The sequence below is a fragment of the Lygodium microphyllum genome, chromosome 11, assembly GCF_053477565.2.
Source record: "Lygodium microphyllum isolate KBCC chromosome 11, Lygodium_microphyllum_v1.1.10, whole genome shotgun sequence".
Classification (NCBI taxonomy): Eukaryota; Viridiplantae; Streptophyta; class Polypodiopsida; order Schizaeales; family Lygodiaceae; genus Lygodium; species Lygodium microphyllum.
This window is the reverse complement of record NC_141145.1, coordinates 123477417-123504503: the sequence shown is the minus strand read 5'-3', so window position 1 is coordinate 123504503 and position 27087 is coordinate 123477417.

The window sequence follows — 27087 nt, the reverse complement described above, 5'->3', positions numbered from 1 at the left end:
CAGGTTATCTAGGAGTTGATTGTTGGGCATATGATTTTATATAAGAAGTCTACACCCTATCATCCTCAGACTAATGGTCAAGTTGAAATTTCCAACAAGATTTTACTTTGTATCTTGAAGAAAATTGTTGATGATAATAGGGAAGACTGGGATGCTAAACTCGATTCAGGATTGTGGGCTTTTAGGACAACATATAAGGTTACAATAGGGCTTACACCCTTTTGACTTGTGTATGAATCAGAGGCTGTAGTGCCTATGGAATTTGTGTTACCAAGATTGAGAGTTGTAGTTACCCATAAGTTGGATCCTAAGAAGTTAGTTTAGCATGGATTGGCACAACTCTTAAAGTTAGAAGAGAACAATGTATTAGTTGCCTATATTTTAGGAGTTACATAGCAACGACTCTTGGGTTCATAAACATGTTAAAAATAAAAATTTTCAAGAAGGAGATGGGGTTGTTGTTTATAACTCACGACTCGAAAAATTTCCTAGCAAATTAAAGCTTCGGTATGCAGGTCCATTTGTGATCTTCAAGGATATTGGTCAACGCACGTTTTTATTAAAGAACTTGCAAGGAAATGTGTTGAAGCTTGCACTAAATGGGTTTAGGTTGAAACGATTGGTTCAACCTTATTATCTAGAGATTAATTTAACTTTGTCATGTTGTAAAAAGTTAATTGTGACATGCAATGATGATAGATAGTGGTTTTTTGTGTGTCCTTTTGATGGGACACATGGCACAAAAGGTTCTCAACATTTAGACAACTTTGACTTCTTGCTTTGAATGGAGAAGAAGACCCCTTCATTTGTTTCTTCCTCCTTCTCACCATCATCATTGGTGAATCCCATGACCCATACTCGGTCCTATGGATGTGGTGAGCCTAGTATTTGCATTGCCTATGAATGTCAACCCTATGTTGTGGCGGTACTTGGATGAGCAAATGAATGTAGCATTTGGGGTGCTATAGGTCCGTGCAATGTCTATGTCTTGAAGTGCATTGATGCAACTCAGAAGATGCAATAACGATGGTTCATGGAGAGGTTTGTGATGTATATCAAAATTGATTCTATTGCTCGTGAGACCTATGGGCTCATCTATTCTGTTGAAAATGTTGATTTCTCTAATTGTGCAGGAGTTATGCATGATCATCTTATGATGGAAATTAAGGTGCTTAAGACAAAGAAGGTGTTCCTATAAATCACGCATGGGTTGTTTTTTGGCTGCTTTGTATGAATATGCTTAGATGCAATGTCTCGACTTGACTATGGAAGCTTTGTTGAAATGGACCCCTGATTCTATCTCTTTGGATATAGATGATGAGGATACTATGATGGATGATCATAGTCATGGTAAAGATTATGACGATGCTAATACTCTTTTTGGGGGTAATGAGGATCAATATGCAATCTATAAAGATTTGCTTCAAGCACGGTATTCGAAATCTTATGCTAAAAAGGTTGCCTTGGATTTCGTGAAAGACCATGGAAAGCATATGGATGTTGATCACGCCATGCATGAGGATGAGTAGGTTAAAATGCATGTCTTGAAGACTTCAAATAGTGTCCATGAGGTGAAAAAGAACTGAAAATTGGAAAGATTTGTCCTAGGGATAGACCTCAGTTTGATGAGAAGCCATCATATGTGTCAAATGGTACTCTTGTCACCATTAAGAAGGCATTGGATAAAGATTTTGAATATACTTGTATATCTAACATTCCATCTACTTGGGGTTGGTGTTCACATGGTTGGCAACATGACATATGCTATGGATTTGATGCAAAGGATTATGATGTATTTAAAGCAATATGAGCATGCAAAGTTCGGGATTGTAGCAAACGCTTAGAGGCAACATGATCAATGGAAAACCGAGAAGAAAAAGACTAATGTTTTGTCTCAGCAACTGCAATAGAAAATTGTTGATTACGATGCCTTGTTATCTAAGCATAAGGCTTAGATTACAAAATTGCAACAGGTGATTGAGCATAATAAAATCTGTGTTCATGTGTTTAAAAAATGGACGGAGGAGCTTAAGTCTAAGTGTGCAGATGGGATGCAGTAGTTTATGGACATGTATGGGCAATTGCAGGTTGATCATAAATTGTTGTTGGATAGATTTGACCCCTTGAAATTGGTTGAACAATAGATACTTCAGAATCTAAATGTTATTGCTAATGGATCAATGGTACTTACATAAGAATATGAAGAGATTCATAATGCTTTAATTTAAGAAGTGAAGCAAGCATGGCAAAAGGTTACTCAAACCTTGGATATTTTGGTTTCTAGACCCTATCCTATGTTTAAAGTTATGTTTGTTACCAAGTAGCAGGAGGATGACTGTCATGAGAAAAAAGCATTGCATGAGAGAGTATTTATGTTGAAAGCATGGTGTCATGACTTGGAACTGAAATTGCAAGAGGCTTTCCAAGCCAAGAGAGCCAATGAAGATTACATTGCCACTTTGTTACAATAGAAGGATTTTGAGGCAACATATGGCAGTGACGTAGTGCACAAAGTAGTTCATGAGGAAAATGAGGAGTTCCATGACATGGATGATGCTTTACCTAAAGGACATGGTGGTCAACATTTTGGATTTAAGATGTCTTCTTACAAGGACATTATTGTTTATATTCCTATCTCTTTTAAGGAATGGGATGCTTTGTGCTTTCTTATCCCATTCCTTGCATCTTATCACGAATCAGCACCCATTTGCCCTCATCCCCTTAGCCCATATGAATAACATTTATGGCGAGAGAGAAAGATTAAAATATAAAGTTTTCATTGAGTGCATCAAATCACTTGCTATTTTTTGGGATTATGGAGAACAAAGAATTTGAGGAATCCATGGACAAGAGCATGAAGTGGATTCGAACAAATACAAAATTTGATGTTTTAATGGTTTGAGAGGTTGCCAAGAAAATGGTACTTCCCCTCCTATTCGTCATGTTTCATGCCTCCTTGCTCCTCCTAAGCTTAATTAACTTCTAACTTACAAAAAAATTAGTTAAATCCCATCACGTTCACACTATTTGAAAGTGGTTTTGGATCAAATAGAGGGACAAACGACCTCATATTTGCGATCTAACTTGACAAGTGGCTTTCTAGCATCGAAATCTATTATCTTGCCCTTTGTCACTTTCTTTCTCGTTATTAGGTAGCTGTTTCATAATATCAAACCTTGCAGCCATTAAATGGGGGGGTCAAACAAAGTTCGATTGACGAATGGATACTTGCGTTGGATTTTCGGTGTTGAAATGTATCTAGAAAAACTCTAGCTCCTTGATCCGTGATCAATACTTTTTTTTACCAAAAACGTCACTTTTATGGATCTCGGGCCACTTTTGTGCTTTAAATTCAACTCTAAATTTTAGCTCTTAGATGATGATCATGGGTGTCATGAATCACATACAGACTTACTTGAGTTGTTGCACCCAACACACACCATATACACAAGAAGGGCTCATTGAAGAACACAACAAGAGAGACGGAGGCCAAAAATATTTTATTGTTAGTTTATTCTTCTTCTTTCACACGCAATACAATATACACAAAGTATAGATAAGATACAACATAAAAGAAAGTGGTCTATGCATAATTGACTATACTACTTGACTGGTGCTATAACTATACCAATTGTAGATAGGTGTAATAACCAAATATAATAAGTGATAAGTTAGTGGCCAAGCGAGGATCATAATGATTAGTGACATGGCAAGTGTAGACATACGGACCCATCTAGCGAGGTGGTTCATCATCAATGTTTACACATGTTGATCTTGCCATCTCACCAATTTCCCTCAAGCTCAACTATATCTCTACAACTCCAAGTAAGCTTTGAAAATTTTGAAGCTTTTTTGCACCCAATGCCTTTGTGAAAATGCCACCTATCTGATCTTGTAGGTTGATATATACCAAGTCAATCTCTCCTGGAAGTACCTTCTCTCTCACAAGGTGGTAATGCGCCTCAATGTGTTTTATCCTAGCATGGAATAGTAGTTCTTAGCTAGCTATATGTTTCTCATGTTATCATAGTGAATGACAATTGGACCATCTCCTTGAACATCCAGATCACCCAATAAATTTTGCAGCCATACCACCTTATATATTGCCATAGCAGCACCTCTATACTTAGCGTCTATACTCGATAAAGTAATTATAGGTTGCTTTTTGTTGCTCCATATAACTATTGCATTACCAAGGGATAATATGAGTTTACTAATAGTTAGACATGCAATCAGCCCAATCTGCATATGTGCATCCAAACGCTTGTATATCCTTATTTTTCTCATGATCCTTTCTAGGTATCTACATAAACTAGGTGATAAGGTCAATAGCATAGCTCAATTTTGGTCTTGTGATAGTCATTTAAATCAAACTTTCTACTATCCTCCTAATCATTGTAGGGTCTTCTATCTCATCCCCAACATCAGCACTCCACTTCACATTTTGCTCTAATGGCAGTAAAAGAGACTTATATGATTTCATACCATACTTGGCCAATATATCCAAACCATATTGCCTTTGGGACAACCATATACCATCATCACATTTGATTATCTCAATACTAATAAAGGACCTTAGCTCACCCAAATCCTTCATCTCAAACTTCTTCTTTAAAATGTCCTTAACTTCAACAATCCCACTATCATTGACGCCTGTAATAATCAAGTCATCCACATAGATGACTATGATGATCAAGCTTATATCTCCCTTTCTCACATGAAGTGAGTCATGAGCATAAAAAACATAAAAGACAATATTGACAAGATATTGTTCAATCTTGTCATACTCTAGGTGCTTGCTTTAGTCCATAGTGTGTCTTCTTTAACATGTACACATGTATGGGATGCTCTGAATTTTCATAACTTGCTCACTGCTCCATATACACTTCTTTTTTAAATTCACTATGCAAGAAGATATCCTTGACATCCATTTACTACAAACTCTAACCTTTGGCTGCTATCAAAGCAACCATATATCTAATAATTACTATTTTAGCAACTAGACTTAATGTCTCTTCATATCTATGCCATATGTTTGAGCATAGTCTAAATTTGTAAAACTAGCCTAGCCTTATACCTACTAATAGAACCATTTGCATTATGCTTTATTTTGTAAATCCACTTATAGTCAATAGCTTTCTTACCCTTATGCAATGGTACTAGATCCCAAGTATAATTGGCTTCTAATGCAACCATCTCGTCATCCATTATTGCATCCCAATGAGCATGATCAATAGTATCCTCAAAACAAGTGGACTCAACATCCTCAACTACCTTTACCATATAACCATAATGGTGAGATGCATAACCTTCAAAACCAAATCTTTTGGCAAGGTATTTGACCCTGCTAGACCTGTGTACCACTTGTTCACTTAGTGGAGCCTTTACATTACCATGCACTCTCTATACACCTGGTATCCTCACTGAAGGAATACTAGGCTCATCATCCAAACTCTTTGAACCACTGGAATCTCCATCAAATCTCAAATGACTAGTAGATGCATCATTATGATATGATACTTTCTTCTTTCCTTGTCTCTACTTGTAACACTTATAGATGTCATTGAAGATGTGGCATTGCTCCTTAGTCTTCCTAACTGTAGATATACCAAATGATGTCTTTGAAGATGTGGCACTACTCCTTAGTCTCCCTAATTGTAGATATACCAAATGATGTCTTTGGTCCACTAAGGCTACATAATTTTTGCTTCTCTTTCTATAAATAGCTATTATGATAATCATCATCATCCAATACATCCCTACTAGATGCATATCAACTACTCATCTCATAAAAAATAACATCCATGCTCACTTCTCGCCTTTGACAAGGTTATAATAACAATACATTTTTTACTCTAAAGAGTATCCAACAAAAATGTATTTTTAAGCCTTTGGATCAAGCAACTTTTGTAGCTCATTTGACGCATGAACATATGCAATACAACCAAATACTTTCAAGTGTGATGCATTGGACTTCTTGCCTATAAAGCATACTTCGGGGGTCATTCCATAAACTTTAGTTGTGGGAGTTCTATTTATAATATAGACAGTAGTATGAAAAGCTTTAGACAAAAAATATTTGGCATATTATTTTTAGCTATCAATGTTTGTGCAACTTTTCCAATATGTCTATTTTTCATTCCTACAACTTCATTTTGTTGTGGGATATACATCTCTTTATCCCGTGAGACCTCAATGACTAAACTCTCTTTATCTTGTGAGACCTCAAAAAATCACCAAACTCATTAGAGAGGTACTCTTCCCCTCTATTTGACATCAAGCACTTAACTTTCAGTCCTACTTCTATTTCAATAGCAGCCTTGAAAGTTTTGAAATGCTCAAACGTATCACTATTTTTCCTCATGAAATATATCCATGGAATTCTTGATTAATCATCAATAAACATGACAAAATATTTACTCCTACCAAGAGATATGTTCTATGTAGACCCCCAAACATCTATATGCATAACATTAAGTTTTTTTCTACTCACATGTCTATCATGCAAAAAAGATTGCATTTCATGCTTATCAAACTAACATGCTTCTCATACTTTCTCAAATTCTACAACTCTAAATATAGGCAAACATATAACCAACTCTTTGGATCACATTAATTTTATCCTTTGCACATTTGTATGTCCAATACTTTTGTGTCATATTTTAGGAATTTCAGCATCTAAAGTAAACATATGATCAACTCTACTTCATTTTGTGACCAACTTACACTTATCATTAAAGTTTTCTACAAAATAACAATTTATATTAAATTAAACATGCAACCCTTGATCTACCATTTGGCTAAAAAATAATAAATTCTTTGTAATTGATGGCACATATAATATATTTGACAAAATCTTTGTCTAGCCATCACATAACCTAGATTTTGTAAATCATGCATCTCATTAAACCATTTAATATGATTAGTCATATAATTAGATACACCATAATCAACATACCATACATAATCATGTGTTCTCTTTCTTGTAACAACATTCATCATATATTGCATAACAAAGATATGCTCATTTTTATCTTCATTCTGTCGTGAGAACAATACATAGTTTCCTTGTTGTAATTTACCATTGCAAATATCATCTTTCTTAGCATAATAATGTACTGAAATATGGTCTATTTTGCTACAACAATGAAAAACATTACTAGATTCACCAAAGCCTATGTTCTTCCATCTACCTCTTCCTATAGAGCTCTGCATATCTATAAATTCTTCACGGCCTCTTGAAACCAACATCTCATTGAGCTGCTGATTTAACTTGTTTTTCTAGTTATCACCAGCCCATCCCATACCATAACCTCTTGAAGAGGATCTATCATGTTCCTTTTCTAAACTTGAGTAAAATTCTTGGATCTATTCACTACTTCTTTTACACAATTCACATTGCATATTGATCTCCTCGAGGATCATGAGAGAGATCAACTCATCTAAAATTCGAAACAACTTTCATATATACAATCAAGTAATAAGTGATTCCCAAGCCTTTCCATTCTTAAGATCACCCAATTTAGTAGATGATAGCAAATCATCATCATCATGCATTGCATCAATAGCTGCTCTAAGACATCTATAATGCTTCTCACTTTCAAAACATATTCATTTATAAACATTTTTCCTTTCTTTAAAGTATTCAACTCTTGCCTTTGTATTTTATTGAAAACATATTCTCAAAGATTATCTAAGTTATATGTGAAGTTTCTACATTTTTTATATGTCCCAACATTTTATTGTCAATGATTGTAGAGAGTCGATATATCACCTTTTTTTTCTTTGCATTCCATTCTTTCCATGCCTTTAATTTATCTGTAGAGTCACAAGGTCACTCAACTATGACTCATTTTCTTCACTTGAAATAAACTTATAAATACATTTTTAAATAAAAAAGTTCATCACATGAAGCTTCCATGATGGGTAGTTGTTCTTGTCAATCTTCTCAATGATGGGGTTTCCACTACTCTCTGCTATTATCACAAAATTGAGACAAAACAACAAGCAAGTCTTTTACACCCTTTCACAAGAAGTGCATAGCAATATACCTCGTAGCCTTTTTCACTAACTACTCAATGGTATATGTAATCAACAACCTATTTATAGATAAAACTTGTGTTTGCTTTGTGGAAAATATCTGAAGACTTCCAAATTTGAAATCTATAACATTCACACCCACGTCTTTCATACAATCAAAATTGTAGTATATCCTAAAACTGTTGTTCGTAACCTTGTGGGTCTAAAATATGGCCCTGCTTATAGTGCCTCTATAGACACTATCCAAGAGAAAGAGTGGAAGAATGAAAGAGCTTCTTATGCATTGCTTAGTTGCTTGGATCCATACTTCTTCTCCTTCACTTCAACCTTCAACAATCTCTCTGAGTGGCACCCCTCTGATACCATGTTACGAATCGTGTGGTGGGGGAACTTGCTTGAGCTGCAGCACCAAACACCTAAGAGGAAGCTCACTCAAGAAAACGAGAAGAGAGATGGAGGACAAAAATATTTTCTTGCTATTTTTTTCTTTTTCTTTCACACATAATAAAATGCACACAAAGCATAGATAAAATACAACATAAAAGAAAGTAGCCTACTAAGTCAAATAATGCATAGCTATCTATACTAATCGAGTGGTACTATAACTATGCTAGTTGTAGATAGGTGTAACAACCAAATATAATAAGTGATAAGATAGTGGCCATATGAGGATCATAATGACCATTGACATGCTAAGTGTGAGCATGTGGACCCATTTGGTTAGGTGGTCCATTATTAATATATGCACATATTGAGCTTGCCATCTTAATGATGGGCTAGCTATGTTTGAGACTAAGGATGTCATGATTACAATGATGTCACAATGAATGCATATAATAGCTTTAAAAACCTTTTAATCTTTACACTTTTTTTAAAATTATCAACCTTACTAAATGCTAAAATTATTGGGTGTCACCTTCGGATTTAGAAAAGTAGTCATGTGAAACAAAATATAATGAGAACCTGGAGAAATTGTTTAGAAAAGAACTCCAATGACTTGAGAAAGAACATCTAGCAAAAACACTTGGTCACTCCAACCTCAAGAATTAGAACTTGGTGATGGTGATTATAGTCTTGATAATGACATTCTAGAACATGGGATTATTATCCAAGGAAATCCTAAATACTCAAAATAGTGAATACATATAATTGCTAGCTTCCTTATGTAATTACATTTCTATTGAGGTTCTTAAGTTGTACATAATAGAATAAGTTGGTATTCTTTACAAAGGTCACTCCAAAGGCCTTTGAATCAAGTCTCTAATTGTTGTTTAGGGTAGGAAAGTACCATAATTCATAGTGCATTTTTTGCAAAAAAGCTATAATAATGGTGTAATTAGAAGGTGTTCAAGAAGGACCTTGCATTTAGATTAACCATTTTAAAGTCATCAACTTTTTTAGCCATATATAACTTTCTCCCAATGAGAGAGGAGCTCCCACAACGAAGTGATGAAACAAGTATATTGTTATGAATGTCTAGGCTCATTTGAATGACAACCCCATCTACTAAAGCATTGCTATTGGGTTTGTTTGAATTATCATCACCAACTTGTATCCTTTTGAGAATGAACTGACCATGCTCTAACGCCTCGACGGTTCGTGGATTGCTATTTGGACCATTGCAATAGTACCTCACGATCCATGGTCGTCTAAGCAATTAAGCAGAACCAAGCTCTTTGTGGAAGAAACAGAAGGGAAAGAAATAAATGATTATACTGGGAAGAGTCGACTTCTATTGGCGGAAGTGAGCTGTCTAAGAAGGTCTACGCATTGTCTCCTGAAGATGTCCTCCTGGCTAAGGTCAGCCTTGGGGCCATCCAGGAAGTTCCGCAGGGCTGCGGCAGAAGCTGCCTTTCTCCCGGATTTCCCCTTCTCCACTGCAGCTGCCGTCGGGCTGGGTCGACGTCTCCGTGCCGTTTGTTTGGCAGACGACAGACGAATCCGACCTTCTGCCGGCCAAGCTCCCATGGCTGTGCGCGCGGAAGACGTACTGTGATGGCGGCGGCTGCCATGGCCATGCTCGTTATGATGCCCATCGTTAACCTGCAGATGGCACTTGGCTCAGTACCTAATTCGATTCTGACATAATTGGATAGTTGTATGCAGCTGTGGGAGTTTCTCCACTTCTCCCTCCTCCTTCAATGAATACTTCTTGCGTCTTGGCAATGCGGTTGTATTGTCGGCCCTGAGAGAAGCTGCGGACACGCAACGTGATAGACCTGAAGGCGCGCAGACCGGCCGCCATGGATCTAGCGAGAGCTGCAGGAAATTAACGAGGAGACCGGGATCGAACTTGTTGCCGGTAGGTGATGGATCTACTGCGAGCTGCAGGAATCAACTAATGGGTAGACCGGTTCGATCTTGCTGATGGATCTCGCGTAGGATGAAAGGCTGAAGCTACAGAAGCGGATGGACGAGCGGACGATGAGCTGATTGTTATTATAGTCTGGACCGTGAACTAGAACCGAGTCCGGGCTCCTCTCGACAATCCGACCCAGTTAAGCCCTCCCAATATTTTGACTTGTCATGGGCATTATATGACTTCGTCGAGCATGGAAGCTGGTTGGATCTTTTCTACAGAATAATAAATTGCGTGTAGTATTAAGTTTTAACAGACATAAGAACTCCATGTCAGATGTAAGTCTCTTTAAAAAAATTATGTTGTCCAGCTTCCGCGATAAGGGCTGGCCGATGGCTTATCTTATATTCCCAGTGTCCACATTACTTATTTGTCTACTTTGCCATTATTAAGTTATGGTAGCACAATCATCCCATCAGTCCAAGTTCAAGTTCATCATCTCAAAAGGAAGCATCCTATATTGGGTGGGTACTTATACATAATTTTAAAAAATATAACTACATTTTGAGAAAGTTGAATAATACTTATTTTCTCCCTCCAAAAAATCAAGAAAGACCTTGGAAAGAGCAAAATATACAGAACTCATATAACTAATCATATTTTCTACCAACTTCACTTCAACGGCATCAGCTCCAACCCAACAACGACCTCAACCAAATTGTCAAAATAACCCAGGTCTAAATTACATAAATCGAAGGAAAACACTATACTCCAGGAACCATTTAATTCGTAACCAAATATATCTGCACAAACTAGTAAAGGATATAAGAGTGTTTGGAGCGCGTTTGTGAGAGAGAGAATCAGGGAGAGAGAAAGAGGAGAGAGAAGATTGCAGAAGAGAGAGAAAGACTGCAGGAAGAGAGAGAATAAGAGTGACGAGGAGAGAGAAAGACTAGATTTAGAGAGAGAAAGACAAGAAAGAAGGGGAAGCCATAGAAGCTGTGAGCAAGAAGGGAGAAAAAGACTGTAATTGTATTAATGTGTCAAAAAGATGTGTAAAATTACATATCCTCTCCTTTTATACCAATGTCAGTGTGACATGGCATAATATCAATATTATTTACACTAATTCCTTATTCTCATCTTCTTACAATCCATCCCCACTCAAAATGAAGTTTTTGTCCTAAAAAACAAATATCGGACTTATTGGTATAGCCAAGTAGGGGGCTGTAGAGTACTACTCTGTACAGCATTACAAGTGGTTTAAAAAAAAAACCTAATATTCAATAGTAGTACTAATCTATACAGAGGATCAAAATCAGCATGTAGCCACCCGGATCAAAAGGGAAAGTTGTATCGTTGCTATGCATTGGATCAACTTTCATAAGATCGAAGTCAAATACAGTTGGAAGCATGATCATCATGATGGTATTCACTAACTTTTCCATAAGCCTCTCAAGCATCACCATGCTCTGTATAACTGAAGCATATGAGGCTGAAGTCACCATTACATGATGATCATCCAAATCCACATGTTATCCATGATCTGCCTTCTTGAACTGAGCTTCTTGTTGTGGACTCATACCAAAATGGTCTTCAACAAGATCTTCTCCATCCTTTGCATCATAATATTCAAATACCAAGAATATTTTGGCAGACTTTGCCCTGCATGTGGCTTGGTGATTACAAGATAGTGGCTTAGCACATCGATAGCATAAGCCCGCAGCATGCAATTCCTGTATCGTATCACTAGTAAGGTGTCTAACGCGTTTAGCCTTAGATAGCAATTTACACACTTGCTCATCACCATTGGTTAGCTCTATAATAGTTTTGACATGCTGCTCATAGTCATCTTGCTGCTCATGTACAACAGATGGCTGTCCATGCTCATGACCATATTGCTCATGCTGTCCATACTGCATATGGTGATAATAGCCCTACTGCACATCAGAGGGACAGTTTGGTTGAGCATATGCATTTGCTTCTACTGATGTTTGTTGCTCACATACATAAGCATGCTGCCTTTGATCATTGATCCCACAGCATTGGTCATAATCACTTGCTTGCTGTTGATCAAAGCTAGAAGTGTACTGATAAGCATAACCATGTCTGTCACATCCATAAGAACTGGGCTGGTCAACCAAGAGAGCTTCACAGGTATAATCGTAACTATTTTGCTGAAGAGATGGATGCTCATAAGCATAAGCATGTTGACCATAATAGCCATTTTGCTGCCAAGGCTCAATGGAATGATACTCATCAGCATATACATGTTGGCCATAAGCATAAGCATTTGATTCAAGTGTACCATCAGCATATACATGTTGGCCATAAGCATAAGCATTTGATTCAGGTCTTGCTGTTTTTTCCATAACCGCCTTCATAAGAGCAATACACTGATCAGGCAAAACTCCAAGTTTGTCAATTCTAGCCTGTGTTTAAAGCCAACCTTGTCCAAGTTTGTCAATATTAGCCTGTGTTTGAAGCCAACCTTGTTCACTAGAGCTGGAGCTATTGATCTCAGCTGCCATTGCAGTCAAGTTGAAGAGATATGTTGTTCCTTGAAAAATATAAGTCCAAATAAGGTGTATGATAGCTTGACTCGAAGGTTAGGATGTCTAGTATCAAGCAGAAATCCTGGTTTGAATTTAGGAGTAGCAATACCCCTCTCTATTTAAGAATTTCCAGAACTGTCCACAGTGAACTGCTAGTGAATTGCCAGTACTAAATAGGCTCTGGCTTGAGAAATATATGTCCAAATGAGACGTTTGATGGCTCCACTCGAAGCTTATGATGTCTAGTATCAATTCCAATTGTTCCTTTGTCGTTAGAATGACGCTACTAATTTCTGTAGCAACTTTCCCAAATCTGTCCCTATTTGGACTGCACCCTATTTTGGCCCTGTTCCAAGTGTTTTGAGTACTTCTTATCCAACTTGAGTCAATCCCCAATACCTATACACTCAAATGAGTAGGAAAGAGCATTCCATGAATATGGCATTATAAGATTGCATCCCCAAAGCCTATATATCCTCAGATGGTGGTTGGTTCATGTATGTTTTCCATATTACAGAGCAACTTGGACACAAACTTACAGATGAAAGTTTAATTGAGTATATGCAACAAGCTTTGGGAGCAAAAAGAACTGTTGCAAGTTCAGAGGTAAGAATATGTTTGGGACATACTGTGGGTGTTCAATCAATTGCTGAACACATATCCATAAAGTTGACTGGCACTGATCGACCAGGACTGTTGTCAGATATCTCTGATGTTCTCACAAGCCTCAACTACAATGTTGTTGCTGTTGAGGTTTGGACTCACAATGCAATCATAGCATGTGTAGTGTACGTAACTGACGAAGTTACTGGATCTCAGGAGCCATTGTCCCTGCAACAGCTGCAGCAACAGCCAAGACTCAATGTTTTTCTAAATTTGAAAGTAGATATCAAAGAGTCCACTTAGCTCTTTTGAAATATCCAAGATGCTTCCATCATCTGGGGTAAATGATTTGTAATGCTTGAAAAACTCAATATAACTGTTCTTATGACATCAACTGCTCCAGGTGCACAAAGTATAAGAATTTCATCTCTTCATTTTATCGATGTAAAGTGTGTTAAGCCAAGGATGCTGCAGAAGCATCCAGAGAATCAGTTCGGAGAGCAAGACTTGAATCTGAGCATTGCATTGAGTAGACTACAAGCAGCTTTAAAAGAGTCTGAAGCACCTCGTGCATCAGAAGCAATGGCCCTTGCTGAAATCAAAGCCCTTACTGAGTCTGAAACAAAAACAGCCGTTTTAGAGTCAGAACCAGAGGGGTCATACAGGTGTGACTGTTTCACTTGAAGAGTATGCCTCACTGAAGCATCATCTGCCACCTGCCTCCTGACCTCATGGAGCTTGAGGATCTGCGCCCCATTTTATCCCTGCATCATTCTAATGTTGTCACTGTTCAAGATCGTGACTCATCTTCAAAAGCAAAGAAGCACACAGTGGATCCCTTTCTAAATACCAAGTCTGTACGCTTCAAGTATGTAGGAGGTGTTGCTTACCAACCTTCTGAGACATCTAACCGAAGTTCAGACAAAGGTGAAACCCCTCTTTTTGGTCCTGACCTTGTAGAGTCATTTGAAAAGGCCATCAAGCAACTGTCTGAAGAGGAATGGAATGCAGTGAAAAGCATGGAAGATAGCCCGAGGAATTTTATATGCATGGTGAATTCGTTACAAAGAAGCTGCTCCAACACTTCAATAGCACGGCTGCTTGCTGCAGCTGTGAATGAAGACCTGAAGCAGTTGTTTGGGGCATCACAACCAGAAGAGACCCTTCTTACATATCTTGCCAAGGGAGCATTTTCTATGCTGGAGGATCCTGCAGCCTTGAAAGATAAAGATTTAAAGGACTCCCTTTACAGTGTGGTTGGAGCTTGCTCGACTAAATACCAATATCTATCACAGACAACAACATCTATCCTCCACCTTCTGCACAAACATGAACATTTGCCCTCCTATTTGGCCGAACTTGTTGCTTCTGCTGAGCAAAAATATCATGATGGTAGCTTAGCTGTAAGCTTGATAAGAGAGATAGGTAGACTGAACCCCAAGGATTATGCTCATGATGGTGCAGGAGCTGACAACATTGGCAAATTTCTTGTGGAGATGGCAAATCAACTACCAAGACTAGTTGCAACAAATGTGGGGATTCTAATGCCGCATTTTGGAGGTGAATCTTACAAAATCAGAAGCGCATTAATTTCTATGCTCGGTAAGCTTGTATCCAAAGCCTTCAAGGAAGCAGATGGCAACACAGCTAGTGAAACAAGCTATCTCCGCAGCAAGCAAGTTATGATTGATGTGATGATGGAAAGGAGCAAAGATACATCTGCTTATACAAGGAGTAGAGATTGTTGCTGAGAGCCATGGACTCAAATTCTTTCTTCCTTGCACTGCATTTGACTTTGATTTAGCAGAGATTGTTGCTGAGAGCCATGGACAGTAATGAAGGTGTGTCCTAATCGTGTGTAAGGGGGATTGAAGAGACTGAGGTATCCAAGCTGCGAGAGGCAATGGTCAAAGTAGGAGCCCTGTCTCTGTTCTTCCCGACGAGCCCATGCTCTTGTTGAACATGAAGTATGGGCCATCCTCTGCTGTTCTTCATCACGAAACTGAACAGAACCACATAGCTGCAATCTTGAAATCTAGAGCTGAGTCAAGGAGGGAGATGTCACTTGGTCTTCTCAGCCAAAAACTCGTGCAGTTCTTTCTCGTCTCTCAAACTAAAATCGTTTCGTTAGAAGATACTGCCAAGGTGCTGCTGGGAGACTGTAAGGAGCCATCCAAGCTTAAGACCAAGGTTAGGAGGCTCTACGACATCAAAAATATTTTGACATCTCTTCAGTTGATTGAGAAGACGCACGAGACAAAGAACAAGAAGCCCGCGTTTCGGTGGTTGGGTGTGAAAGGCATATCAGAATCTGCAGCTGCTCACTCTGCTAGTCTGCAATCCAAGCTGCACAAGTTGGTTCAGATGGAAGCAAGGTTGCAGAGGCATGCGGTGAGCACGAGTGCTTCTTCAAGGTTTCCAGTGAGGATAATCACATTAAGCAGCTTACGGAAGAGAGGAAGTCCTCCTCCTTCCCCATTTGCATCTCCGTAGAAGTCCAAGTCATGTGCCCCTGCTCCTTTAGCTGCCACAAATACATTCCACATTAAGCAGCTTCCGGAAGAGAGGAAGTCCTCCTCCTTCCCTATTTGCATCTCCGCAGAAGTCCAAGTCTTGTGCCCTTGCTCCTTTAGCTGCCACAGATACATTCCATCTTGAGCCTAAAGAAGCAACCTGTGGTGCTAATGTGGCAAAGTCACTATTGAGTACATTTGATCAGTCCATGGAAATCGGAACGAGTTCTGCTCAGTGCACTCTGTTCACTCCTTCATTAGGAACTGGCCATGTTTCGGATGCAGCCCCAAGGGAAGAGGAAGAGCCAGGCCAACAATGGCTGCGTAGAGGGAACATAAGAGGTTGGGGCAAGATTTTGAGCCTTCCATTGAGAGAGAGGAAAAGGGATAATACGAATTAAGAAGAAGCTTTCCTTGAAAAGTAGCTGTAGTCAAAGTTCCCTCTAAGTCCTATGAGTCTCCAACTTGGTCATGGTGAAATTTCCAAGAAATGTTGTTTTCTCCATGGTCTTTCAGTGTTGTACCTATCTTGCTTCTTGGAAATGTCCATTGGCCTTCAATGCTGCATGTTTTCTTCTTGAAAATGTCCATCAGTCACTCCAATGCTGCCTGCTATGTCTGTACCTGTGTACCTCCATTTTTGCATGAAATTTGATGACGTCTAGCCATTTAAGCCTTTATCTGCCATATCTGCCCTTGGATATCTCCAGATGTAGTCTCTTACTAACTGTAGATGTCCTACAGTACTCCACTAGTCACTGTCTTGTACCATTTTTGCCTGAAATTGATTTTGAAATAGGAAAATGGGACTCATAATGGAAGAAAATAATGGATCAAAGACTCAAGCTCTGATACCACTTGTCAGATAGAGAACCAGGGAGAGAAAGAGGAGAGAGAAGACTGCAGAAGAGAGAGAAAGAGTGCAGGAAGAGAGAGAATAAGAGTGATGAGGAGAGAGAAAGACTAGATTTAGAGAGAGAAAGACAAGAAAGAAGGGAAAGCCATAGAAGCTGTGCAAGAAGGGAGAGAAAGACTGTAATTGTATTAATGTGTCAAAAAGATGTGTAAAATTACATATCCTCTCCTTTTATACCAATGTCAGTGTGACATGGCATAATATCAATATTATTTACACTAATTCCTTATTCTCATCTTCTTACAATGTTTGTCTTCTATAAGACAACAAAGAGCACTGCATCTGAAATCTCCGATAGCATGACCATCTTTAACAACTTCTCTAGCACATCTACTTTGACAAAGATAATACACATACATGCATATACAATACATCCACATATACACATATACATTGGAACACATAGTAGTCTGAATGGCACAAATCCCAAATAATAGAGAGTAAAAGATATTATCCACTGAATATCAAGATACATCCAAGGACTTGTCTATGGACTTTCTAGGAGATGCAAGTACATCTTTTTGAATTACACACTCCACTTAAGTCTCTCCACTTCTCGATTCTCATCTACAAAGTAAATAGGGGTATTCTAAAGGAATTGTAAGCAACACATCTATGCAAAGTAGTACATGACATCCATAGTAGACACATCCTCATGGGGATTGATGGCTAAGGATGAGGTAGACTTCCAAAGAAATCATGTAAAATTGCTCTACCAAGGAGCGAAAAGGAAAAGATCACCCATAAATATGTATGCATATAACATGGGCTCAAAATAAAAGATTTTTAAAATATCATTTGTACACATCTTTTACGAATAGAAGGACGCCATATATAAAGGGGTCATTTATAGATTGAATAGAAAAGGGGTGTGCTTTATTTTGGAAAATTTCATAAGATAATGGTATTTTTTAATGGGCCTTGAATGCATGTGATATAGAGGGTCTACATAAAATAACCCCCCTCCCCCCCCCCCCCCCCCCCGAATTGCTAGTGCAAAAAAGTCAAATTCCAACAAAAAACATATATTGTCAATTAGGCTTGTGCTCGAGCAAATTGAATGTATGAATTTAAATAGGCTTATGAATTCTCCTAGGATTTATAAATAACATGCCTATTTGAGGCTTTTCTTAAACTACAAGCTTTCAAGCATCCAATGTAGGTCACCACATTTGGAGCACCAACCTCTCATTGCATTTATCTAAAAAAAAGAAGTGCTTTGTTAGCTTGTGTATTTTTATAGTATCCTACAATCAATGTAGGTGATGAGACAACATCATGAGAAGAGATTGCTTGCAAGAAAGGAGGCAAGACTAAGTAATGAAAATTGCTTAAAGTGGTAGCTACAAATCCAATTGCTCAAAGCATCTACCTTAGATAGATAAGATTAACAATAGATTTTGCAAGTGAAAAGGGCAATTATTATCTATGGATATTAGATTCTCCCATTATAAAAGCATCACAATGCCATTTTGAGTAAATCCCCAATAATAGAGAGTAAAAGATGTTATCACTGAATATCAAGATACATCCAAGGACTTGTCTATGGACTTGCTAGGAGATGCAAGTACATCTTTTTGAATTGCACACTCCACTTAAGTCTCTCCACTTCTCGATTCTCATCTACAAAGTAAATAAGGGTATTCTAAAGGAATTGTAAGCAACACATCTATGCAAAATAGTACATGACATCCATAGTAAACACATCCTCATGGGGATTGATGGCGAAGGATGAGGTAGACTTCCAAAGAAATCATGTAAAATTGCTCTACCAAGGAGCGAAAAGGAAAAGATCACCCATAAATATGTATGCATATAATGTGGGCTCAAAATAAGAGATTTTTAAAATACCATTTGTACACATCTTTTACAAATAGAAGGACGCAATATATAAAGGGGTCATTTATAGATTAAATAGAAAAGGGGTGTGCTTTATTTTGGAAAATTTCATAAGATAATGGTATTTTTTAATGGGCCTTGAATGCATGTGATATAGAGGGCCTACATATAATAAAACCCCCCCCTCAAATTCCTAGTGCATAAAAGCCAAATTCCAACAAAAAACATATATTGTCAATTAGGCTTGTGCTTGAGCAAACTGAAGGTATGAATTTAAATAGGTTTATGAATTCTCCGAGGACCTATAAATGACATGCCTATTTGAGGCTTTTCTTAAACTACAAGCTTTCAAGCATCCAATTTAGGTCACCACATATGGAGCACCAACCTCTCGTTGCATTTATCTAAAAAAAGGAAGTGCTTTGTTAGCTTGTGTATTTTTATAGTATCCTACAATCAATGTAGGCAATGAGACAACATCATGAGAAGAGATTGCTTGCAAGAAAGGAGGCAAGACTAAGTAATGAAAATTGCTTAAAGTGGTAGCTACAAATCCAATTGCTCAAAGCAGCTACCTTAGATAGATAAGAAACAAACAATAGATTTCGCAAATGAAAAGGACAATGATTATCTATGGATATTAGATCCTCCCATTATAAAAGCATCACGATGCCTATAAATGATGCAAATCACCCTCACAATTAGCACGTTTAGTGGCTAAACGAAGCATCTCTACAAGGGCATGATCCTATTCCTTGATAATGGAAACATTAGTATCCTGGGTGATACCTAATGTGGCTTCTATATCCTTAATGATACCCTTCTATGAATCCATGGTAGTTATAACTTATGTGGTTTGTTTATGGGGGTATCATGGAGAGTAGCTTTTCTTGTTGAGACTCAAGCTCATTTGTCTTCTGTCAGTTGCTTACCTTAGTGAATAAGGTTAAGTCACACTGACTTAACCATGATTAGATTTAGGTCAGTTTATCTTTGAGTGTGTGTAGTACATACAGTTGACTTGTGAGTGACTGGGTGTGGATAATGGAGAATGAACAGAAGGGAGCTGTCTGCTACCCTTGGGCCTGAGTCTTTGTCTCTATCTCTTTTTTCCTTCTGAACTCTAATATGGTATCAGAGCCTCCATCCTCTGTGAGACCTGCTTAAATGAAGAAGAGGAGTCTGTGGATTAATGACAGTCATGTAAGGTTCACCAAAAACAGGACTCGGCAAGCTTCTGAATTGCCAAAGGTACAAGCATAAACTTCAGAGGAACGGGAGCTGCTAATCCAAGGAGGATGCATGTGATTAATGGCTGCCCCAAAGTATGCGGGAGGAAGCATGTGATTAATACCAGCGATTCTACCTTAGAATCGACGCCATTGGGACTGTATCCTGGAGGTAGTACAGAATGCAAAGTTAGAGTTGGAGCGTGGTCTTGGGACTCGAGATCAGGAGAAGATTTTCGAGTAGGGGCTAGAGTGGCAGAGCGCTACAGGGCAGCTGGTGCGTTATCGATTATTGGGAAGCAGTCCGGGGGCAGGATCTCGAGATGGTCTCTCAATTCTGGTGCTGACTTCATGTGATGCAATCTGGGCATAAGCATTGCCTTTGGAATAATCAGTAACACCATAATTGTATGTCAGCTCCAATACAGTCGTTTTATCCTCAGATGCCTCTCCATCTTGTCCTTGGGGTATTGGTTGTTCTGCATGCCGAGGATCTTGTACAGGAGCACGGTCTCAGCGGTTATGGACGCGTTGCTCTCCAGTTCCGCCCACCAGTAGCCTTCGGAGTACTGCAGGGATAGTAGAAAGTCTTGGCTCTTCTTGATGGCCTCCTCCGCTGGGACGACGTCATCGCCATAGTTGGGCACTGTAACGGCCTCTGGCTGCCATCTAGCTTAGTTTCTAGGTCAGGACCCCTCAGTAGGCCGTTGCTTATGTCTTGACTGTAGGGCGTCTGCATGGCTGCTCACGAACTTTCCTGCTGGTGAATATAATTGGTGATGAAAAAAAGGACAATGAGCTGCTACGCCTACTGTGTACTTCTGTTCTGGGTTGTCACGAGTCCGAAGCAGTTGTATACAAAAGGCTTTTGCATAGAAATTAATGGATCTATCCAAATCTCCAACTCTGAGCATGACTTGGCAGAGAGGCTCTGGAGTGGGTCCTCGCTCATTCTCAGCATCTAACGGCAGCAGTAGCGTGGTGAAAAATTTACAGTCACCCAATTGCCCCATCTGTCAGGAAAGGGTTCTGAAGCTCTTTAACTTGGAGCTTAACTGGTTTGCTCTGCACCAGGGCTAAAGCTTAGATCAAGGCTTCAGAAGTATTTAACAATACATATACCACAATAGCCTCTCGAGATCAAAGAAATCACAAAGATTGCTATTGAAGATATGGTATTTATCTGAATAGAAGACATGTGTGTTGCCAAAATAGAGGCTGATGCTATTATTTCCCCTTTGATGTTACCATTGACTGGGATCCACATTTTTCAGCTCTTCTGAAATAACAAACACAGCAAGAGGAGCAAGACTTGACAACTTAAAACAGAGGAAACTTGAGGTAGCACTCTGAATTGCAGAAGCAGCACATTGTTGCTACACAAACATATGACAAGTTCACGGGTTATTCAAAAGCACTTGTAAACAGGTGCTAGGGCACAATAGAGAAATGTAGAGCAAGAAAGAATTGCAGTTTTTCTTCATGGTTCTCAGTGCACACTTGAAATATACATGTCATGTATGCTTGGCTGAACAGTGCTCAGTCTGGCACTTCAAATACAGATACTTGCAAATTTGCCACAGTGGGTAATATCTGCAGGTGCAGTGGCTACAGACCCATTGTTGATGCATGTAAGAGCCTTGTTGGAGACAAATTCTGCAGCAACAGTGAATGTATCAAGTGAAACTTTAATATCTGTACTTGATGTTCTCTTATGCAAAGTTGTTGATGCATTGTAACTGCAGTTGAATGGAAACAGAAGCACATGCATTTTTACATTAAAAACTGGTTGCACTATAAGTTATTGAAGTATATTGCCTGTGGCATTTTGGAAAATTGACTGGTTTTACAAAGCTTAAGGCTTTAAAATGGCAAACACAGGAGAGAAGGATACTATCACTCAGATAGTTGGTGAGAAGCTGGACTATAACAATTTCGTTCTATGGAAATTCAGGATGTCTAATTTTTTAATTGGAAGAGGCTATTGGGACCTAGTCACAGGTCTTGAAGATGAGCCCAAGCTACCGGAAGATAGACCTCCAACACAGGATCAGTTGAAGGCACACAGGACTTGGTTGGAAAAGGCTAGCAAGGTCTTGCATTGGTTGTCACTATGTGTGTCAGACACAAAGGCTATGCAAATTGCAAATTGTACTTCCCTAAAAGCTGCTTGGGACTTATTGATGAAGAATTATGGGCATGTTACTCATGCAAGAAAGACACAACTGAAGCAAAAGTTCAGCCACATATCCAGGAATGGAAGGTCTATTGAGGACTATGTCAGTGAGATCAGATCCATTGCAGAACAACTAGGATCAATTGGAGCTGAAGTTGAGGATGATGATTTGGTAGCAACTACCCTCCATGGACTTGGACAAGAATATAAGTAGTTTGATACTTCCATTTCAGTGCGTCAGGAGCAGCCTCACTTTGATGAACTTGTAGCACTTCTTTTGCATGAAGAAGTGAAACTTGGACTTAATACAAGTTCCAGTGGGTCTAAAAACAGTAGGGACAATGTCTTCTACTCAAATCAAAGGGGTAGAGGTGGAAGAGGAAGATCAATTTTTCGAGGAAGAGGTGTTGGAAATGCATATGCAGCCCGTGGTGGATAGCAAGCTACTGGATGGCAAAATAGGCAGCCTCAAGCAAATAGAGGTGCCTCAAATACTCGTGGAAGAGGAGGTTATTCACCTAGAGGAAGAGGCACTTGGCAGCAGCCTCAAATGAGTTATGGACAGCAATCAAATGCAAATAAGGATTGCCATTATTGTGGCAAATACGGGCATGTAGCTAAGGATTTCTACAAAAAGCAGAATGATCAGAGAGCAAGAGGAAAGCAACATGGTAATTATGCTTCTTCTAGTGGTATGCAGGAGGATGACAGGTTGTTTTCAATGCAACATGTGAAGAAAGGGTTGCCTGTACACGACAAAGCAAATGATGTATGGTATATAGACTCAGGGGCGTCTAACCACATGACTCCTCATGGAGAGTGGTTTGACACATTGGTAGAAGGTGCTCATGGATATGTTTGCACATGGGATGATACGCAACATGACATTATGCATACAGGTATTGTTCCCTTGATGATGCATGGTGACAGGAAAAAGAGTCTTTATGATGTATTGCATGTACCCTCCATAACCAAAAACTTGCTTTCTGTGGGACAAATGGCTGAACAAAATCTACAAGTTAGATTCAATAGAGATGGATGCTACATTGAAGAGTATGGTCAAGGATGCAAACTCATTGCTAAAGGCAAAAGAAATGGTAGGATGTTTACATTGGATACGAAAATTCCAGCATTGAATGCTGCTATGTACTCACATAAAAATGCTGCAATAAGGGACATTGAGATATAGCATAAAAGGATTGGACATGTAAATGTTCAAAAGTTGAAAAATATGCAGCATAAACAAGTTGTACTTGGACTTCCTAAGTTCAAGCATGCGGAATTGGGACATGTATGTCAGTCTTGTCAATTTGGAAAGCAATCAAGGCTTCCATTTATGAAGCATGTAAGCACTACTACTAGACAATTACAGCTTGTACATTCTGATGTATGGGGACCCTCACAGAATGTATCTCTTGGGGGATCACGTTACTATGTGTCATTCATAGATGACTATAGTAGGTACACATGGTTGTATGTGCTAAAGCACAAGAGTGATGTCATGGATGTTTTTCAGGATTTTAAGAGACATGTGGAGAAAGAATTGGCTTGCTATATCTCATGCTTGAGATCTGATAGTGGTGGCAAATATGTTTCTAAAGACTTTGATCACTTCTTGGCAGCTCATGGAATTAAAAGGCAACTGACATGCAGGTACACACCACAACAAAATGGTGTAGCCGAAAGGAAAAACAGGGTGATCATGGAATCGGCTAGAGCCATGTTGAATGAGAATAGCCTACCAAATGCATATTGGGCAGAGGCTGTAATGACTGCAGTGTATGTCATGAATCGTACACCAATAGCAGGTATACATGAGGTGACTCCTTATGAGAGGCTTTATGGGATAAAGCCAGACATCAGCCATCTTAAGGTTTTTGGATGCTTGGCATATGTACATGTTCCAGATGAAAAGAGGAAAAAGCTCGATCCAAAGGTAGAAAAGGCCATCTTTATTGGGTATGCACAAGATAGGAAAGCGTACAAATGCTACAATCCTTCCACTCATGAGACATTGGTCTCAAGAGATGTGGTATTTGATGAGCTGAAATCATGGCATGAGAAGAAGATCACTGTGATGAATGATGAGGATGGCTATCACGAGCCTTATATACATGCAGGTACTAATGAAAGTGCAAAAATTTCTGGGCCTTCTAAAGATGCTACTACATCAGTTAGTCCTTGGATAGGCAGATTGAGGACTTCAACATCTTTGTCCACTGACACGGGTATGTCAGTGAGGGGGAGAGATGTGGATAAAGGCAAAGGAAAACTTGATGATGTTACAGGGCCACTCACTTGTGGTTATGATTCACCTAGTACTGACAGCTTGGATAGTGAGTTTGGTATTCTATCGGTTGTGACTCCTGGTGTGAGACATAGATATATACCACCTCATGAGAGAGGAGAGTCTCATGCTACACCTCAGTTGAGGAGATCAGAAAGAGTCAGGAAGCCTATGGATAGGCTTACATACAGTGGTTACACAGTAAGACACTATGCATATATGGCAAAAGTCACTAGCTTCAAGGAACCCACAAAGTTTTCTGAAGCTATTTTGGATGATCATTGGTGTAAGGCAATGGATGAGGAATATTCAGCATTGGCTGAAAATGACACTTGGGATTTGGTTGAATTGCCTGAAGGAAAAATGGCTATTGGTTGCAAATGGGTATACAAAGTGAAATGCAAATCAGATGGCACATTGGAAAGGTACAAGGCAAGACTTGTGACAAAAGGGTATGCACAACAATATGGTCTTGATTATGAGGAAACATTCAGTCCTGTTGCTAAAATGGCAACCGTGAGGACAGTGATTGCGTTGGCAGCATCTAAAGGATGGAGTATGTATCAGATGGATGTGAAGAATGCTTTTCTCAATGGTGATTTGGTTGAGGAAGTATACATGGATAAGCCCGAGGGTTATACACATCCAGATTTTCCTACATATGTGTGTAGATTGAAGAAAGCATTATATGGGCTGAAGCAAGATAAGTGCATGCTTACAAAAACTTGGTTTTACTATGGGCAAGGCTAATCATAGCCTATTCACAAAGAAGACAAGAGCTGGTTATGTAGTATTAGTCATCTATGTGGATGACTTAATCATTATAGGTGATGATGTCACAGGAATTGGAGAGATCAAGGAAATGTTACATGCTGAATTTCAGGTCAAAGATTTGGGAGATCTGAAGTATTTCCTTGGGATTGAGGTTATCTCTACATCTCATGGTACTTGGTTGTTGCAGAAGCAGTATGCACAGGATATGTTAACCAAGTATGGTATGTTGGATTGCAAAGCATTGAGCACTCCATTGGAACAAACTGTTAAGCTACTTGCAAATGTTGGACATGAGATTGAGAATGTCACTATGTATAGACAAATGGTGGGTAGCCTGATTTACCTTACCATTACTAGACCGGATCTTAGCTATTCAGTTGGACTGATTAGTCAGTTCATGCAGAAGCCTATGAAGCCACACTTGGATGCAGTGAGGAGGATCTTGAGATATGTAAAGGCTACATCAGATTATGGTCTATTCTATGAGCATGGTAAGCCTTTGGAGCTTACAGGATATACAGATGCTGACTGGGCAGGAAGTACCTATGACAGGAGATCTACTAGTGGGTATGCATTTTCCCTTGGCAGTAGTATGATCAGCTGGAGCAGTAAGAAGCAACCTACAGTTGCACTCTCTAGTACTGAGGCAGAGTATAGAGGTGCTGCACTAGCTGCATGTGAGGCAGCATGGCTCATGAAGCTTCTTGATGATTTAGGCATGCAGGAAGTCAGGCCTGTCATACTCTATTGTGACAACATGAGTAGTGTGCTCCTAGCCAGTAATCCTATCTATCATGCTAGGACTAAGCACATTGAGGTACACTATCACTTCATCAGGGAAAAAGTAATTGCAGGTGACATTGATTTGGTCCATGTGAGGACAGAAGACCAAGTTGCAGATATCTTTACCAAGTCATTGGGTAAAGATAAGTTTGTGTATTTCAGAGAGTTACTTGGAGTCAAGTATCCTACTTGAGCTTGAGGGGGAGTGTTGAGACTCAAGCTCATTTGTCTTCTGTCAGTTGCTTACCTTAGTGAATAAGGTTAAGTCACACTGACTTAACCATGATTAGATTTAGGTCAGTTTATCTTTGAGTGTGTGTAGTACATACAGTTGACTTGTGAGTGACTGGGTGTGGATAATGGAGAATGAACAGAAGGGAGTTGTCTGCTACCCTTGGGCCTGAGTCTTTGTCTCTATCTCTTTTTTCCTTCTGAACTCTAATATTTCTAAGGCTAGATTCTCTAAGGCCTTACTCATTTGTTTGGTCAAATAATCCACCTTGTCGTAGAGCAACATGTAAACTTCTATATACATAGATTAGAGACAAGAGGTCACCGTTGTTTCTAATGTTGTATGGACACCAGATACCATATGTGATAACATAGGTCTAGCTTACATTGTTTGTAGAGATGATGGAGTTTGTGATATTAGCATGGTTTTGCCATGATCCTTAAGGAAATGACAAAGTTATTTCCATAAGGGATTAGAAACAATATTAGCCAAAGAGATACCACAACTATTAATGACTTTGGATGGCATCAAATGTGTAGAAGTTTCCTTCCATAGCACTTCCACAATTTTCTCAATAAACAATAGATGGGAATTAGTAAGGTATTGATGGAGTAGAGAGGAATAAAGATAGTGCCTTACTAATATTGATCAAGGAGAGGGTAAAATCGCAATCATAGGACAAACTAGTATGCTATTTATGGAATGCCAAAAATGGATAATGGAGATTAGCATCGATCACCAAAGGGAAATGAAAAGCTAGAAAGTCTCGTAAATCTATACGACAAGTACAATTTTCTTCCAAGAGTAGAGAATAATTATAAACAGGTAGTGGGATATGTTG